This window comes from Hydra vulgaris, chromosome 13, assembly GCF_038396675.1.
Source record: "Hydra vulgaris chromosome 13, alternate assembly HydraT2T_AEP".
NCBI lineage: Eukaryota > Metazoa > Cnidaria > Hydrozoa > Anthoathecata > Hydridae > Hydra > Hydra vulgaris.
Window position 1 is genome coordinate 5561138 of NC_088932.1, and position 4522 is coordinate 5565659.

Here is a 4522-nt window from a genome sequence, read left to right on the forward strand (position 1 = left end):
TTTAGTTTTATTTTCCAATTCAATATATATTATATCCACGTTTAATTGCGTATAATAATATTTTGCGATATTTTATACAGCGCATTTAAGCGTTGGTTCAACGTTATATTTCAACCTTTACTCGTCGTCTTTGAGTCACGTTAAATCGACGTTTTACTAACAACGTTACAAATCCTTGCAAGCCTAGACTGCTTTAACAGCGTTTATGCAACGCTTTTTAAGTAACGTTTTTTTAACGTTAAGTTGCGACGTTTATACAACGCTTTTTATGTAACGCTTTTTCAACGTTTAGTTGCGACGCTTTTGTAACATCATTTAGTAACGTTTTTTCAACGTTACGCAATAACGTTTAATCAACGTCTATTAAACAACGTTACATATCTTTGCAAAATCGATTACTTTGTCAACGTTTCCGCGTTGATTCAACGTTGTCATGTTTGCTGGGACTGTTTCATTATTAAATTATTATTATGCAAAACAATATATATAATATAATTATAATGATGCAATGAAATTGTAGAACTTACCACAGAACCAAAGTAAAAGATTCGTCAGAGATTATTTTTGAAAGATTCAGGTTAACAAGAAACTTGCATGTGCATACAGACGCACGAATCTCCATTATTGTTGAACGTGTCAAAAGATGATAACTTTTATTAGTGACTTTGATGAAAATTTCATTTTCATCAAAATCACAGATAAAAGTTTGAATTTCTTCCTGATAAAAAAAAAAACTTTATTTTTAACAAACAATATATATGCAATTTTCTAAAAAATAATTTTCTATTAGAACCGTTTTTCATTATTTGTTAAGTTTATAGTCTTCGCAAAAAGTATAAAAAATATTTGCAAACAAAACCGTCATAGCAAATAAAGAACTTTATCGATTTTTTTTTTTTTTTTGAATCACTAACAATTTTACCCAACTTCATTTTATTGTTTCAATAGTATTATCATCTTTAAATATTTAACATATTTATTGAAAATTAAATTATTTAATATTCCATATCCTTTAATATTAAAAGAGAAGCATATTTGTCCAATCCAACCTTCTCTTGATAGCAAAAAAATAATAATAAAGAAATCTTAAGTAAAAGTAAAAGTTTTTTATACCAAAAATTACAATAAATAAAAAAATTACAATAGTTATTTTAATATTTGACTTTAAAACAATAAAACGCACCCATTTATTGACAAATTTATCTCATTGTTTTCTCATATTACATTTTTGCTGCGAGTTAAAAAAGTTACGGTTAGGGATCGTCCATAAAGTACGCAACGCTAAATTTATTTAAAACATAGATGAAGGAGATCTTACGCTCTTTTACGCTGTGATTTTTATTAAACCTAATGCACGATTTTGATTTTTTACACATTACTTTTATTAAAGATAATTATGCAAGTTACAAAACTTGATATAATAGGTGCGTGTGTAAAAACTTGAAATTATAGGTACGTGTGTAAAAATTTCGAAATGTTTATATATTTTATTATCATATATCATTGGAAAGAGCTTTAAATAAGTATTTCAAGGGTGAAAACTAAATTTAAAAATAATGATTCTACAAAAAATTTTCCCCGTTTAATATTTTTCGACAAAATTTAGCGTGTAGATAGAAAATAGATGTAGAAAATTAAATGAAAATGTTAAAAAAATGAATCAACAATATCAATATCAATGCGCTTCTACAACAGCAATGAAGTTTTAAAAAGCAAAGAAATTAGTGAAAATGTTAGTAACGGCAAAAGAAAAAAGAAAAAAAAAGCATTTAACTAACGCTAAACATTCTATTTTTAAATTAAAGTTTATGTTGATATGGAATTCTAAAAAATAAAAGAAAAAAGCACTTCCTCACAAAGCCAAGCACGATGTGAGGAAAAGTTTACTTCTTTTACTAAAATCGGTGCTTTAACAGCCAGATACGCATGTACCGAGTAATTAGTTGTCTATTTTTTGTATAAGTTAATAATAAACAGTTATTTTTTAAATCTTATGAATTAAAGCTTTATCTAAAAATTTGCTCGTAATTTTGAAATTATCGTTCAACGTATTACTATTTCTTTTGCTGGACAGTTTGTTATTTCTTTCGCTGGACAGTTCGTTGGGCGTTAAATGAAAACAAACATCATCAAGTTTGCAAGAACAAGTTTTGTTTTCAAAAGTTACAATAATAAATAAAAACTACTTAAAGAAAGATTTTCTAAACAAATAACTTTGTTTGGTGAAGTTTATTTCCTTGAGAGTAACTGGTTAACGTGAAGCATTTTTATCCTGCACCTTCCCAGACGGCACATCTGGTTTTAATCTCGGAATTAAAACCCGTATAAACACGTGTTTGTTACGATCCAGGCGTAAACCAAAAACACGTAGATTTTACGGGAAGTTTAACTGGAGTTTTACACGTGTTGTCTAAGGTTTCAAACACGAGTTTTTTTATGTTTTAAATACGTGTTTTTGAGGTTTTAAACTTGTGTTTTATGAGGTTTTAAATTCGTGTTTTCTATAGTTTAAAACGGATTTATGGCATTAAATAAAGTTTCCAAACGGAAACTGTATTTAATGCCTTAAGTTAGTTCAGGCATAAGTTTTCCAAACTTATGCGTGAACTAACAGCTGCTCAGCACGGTTTAATGATAAACCAAAAATACGTAGGTTTTGTTAGACACGTTTATAGCTTTAAACATGTAAGCCTTTTTTTATATATACTACATTATATTTACGACAATTTTGTTGTTTTATTTTTGTTTTTCAAGGTAAATTATTTTACAATAATACTACGAAGAAAAAATAAACGAAGAAATAAAAAACCAAATCATTAAAAATAAGCTAATAAAAGACGTTTGGCACATGGTTACCATACATAATATTTAATTTCGATTGATCGCCTCTTACGTCATTATAAAATCTAAAATCGTATAACAATACGCTTTCGCATTTTTACAAACAATTCCAGTAGCATCGAATGCTCTTTTTAATTTTTCTTAAAAGTCGGGAAAATTGAGGTAACCTGCTCAAATTTAATTTCATTCAAATCTTTATCTAAAAACTATTGCAGTAGCCCAAATTTCTTGATGATTCGATGGAAAAGTAAAATTGCTTTTTCCTTTTTAATCACGCTTGTTTGTGTCTGTACATTTAAACGGAATCGACCCTTCATTCTTCTTTTCAAATTGTTTTTTAGAGCCACCTACTTCAACCTAAATAAGAGACGTCCTTTAAGAATTTATGAAACCCATTATGAAACATAATTCATCAAATATACTATTGTACTTTTTAAATATTATAAACTTTTAAATTAAATGCAAATAAGTTATTACTTTGGAAAGACCCAGAAGCCCGAGTATTCACAAGTATTTTCATTAGCATTTGTACCAGGATGTAAATCCTCTCTTAATTTATTTTTGCTTATGAATATAGAAATCTTTAAAAGTTGATTTGAAACCATCACATTTAGGTTTTGTTGCTTGTTAAAGTGCAAATATCCTGTTTTAAGAAAAATTAGACTAATATACACTCAAATATAGGTAATAAATATAAATATAAGTTATACATAATATTTAAAAAAACCAAATGCACACATGCGCCCAGTTCATTAATAGTCACCTACCTTAATCAACATTAATATTATTATCTTTATTAAGTTTCTGAAGTCTTCTATAAATATATTGTCTTCATCTAGATTACGTGATAACGGTAAAACTCCTAAAAGATAAAATTTGCAAAAACAAAATTTACAAGAAATATTAGTGTCATTTTAAATTTTTTGAAGTTAGAGATAAATAACTAGAGTTGCAACACAAGTATTTTCTAATGCATATCACTAGCCATAGTCTGCTTGATAATAAACCCTTAACTTTATCAGCAAAAAAAAATATAATTTCTGCAATCAGATAGACTATGCAAGAAATTTTCTTGCTGGCTTCGGCTCATGCCATATTTTTTATACTGCTGACTCATTTTTTCTATCTTCTCAAACAATTAAAAATTAATTTAACATTTACATAATAATTTTCAAATATAAACAATTCATTTACAGATAAGTAAAGTTACTTACAGACAGTATTTTGCAACAAAGTATTACTAGATTTTGCTGTCAATATTGGTAGAGAAAGTTTATTCGATGAAGCATAGGTAGTATATCGGTGCAGCCTCGCAGCTCGAAGACAAATTTAAACATTCAGGAAATAAATTTCCACCTAAGGCTGATCGATATTTTTCCATATATTATTTCTACTAAGCTGAACTTGTTCTTTTCATTTTTGTTAAATAATTATGATTAATAGGATATCTTATAGCATTTAGTACACAGACATTTATATAGGAACAACACTAGTATTTTTCAAACATATAACATATATGTTTGAAAAATACTAGTGTTGTTATATATATATATATATATATATATATATATATATATATATATATATATATATATATTCATCGCAGAAATAAACACACATATACAGATACAAATACACACAAATATACATACGCTGAAATAAACACACATATGTGTATATA

The 4522-nt window shown here is 27.0% G+C and overlaps 1 long non-coding RNA gene across 1 annotated transcript; it reads right to left on the minus strand.

Annotated features, from left to right (window-relative positions):
• Positions 1 to 2721: 2721 nt before the first annotated feature.
• Positions 2722 to 4270, minus strand: LOC136090139 (uncharacterized). The gene is made up of 4 exons (XR_010643199.1): positions 4056 to 4270; positions 3609 to 3703; positions 3319 to 3484; positions 2722 to 3198 (listed from the first exon to the last, which is right to left on the minus strand). It is a non-coding gene; the product is annotated as an uncharacterized LOC136090139 (long non-coding RNA).
• Between the last annotated feature and the right edge of the window lie 252 nt (positions 4271 to 4522).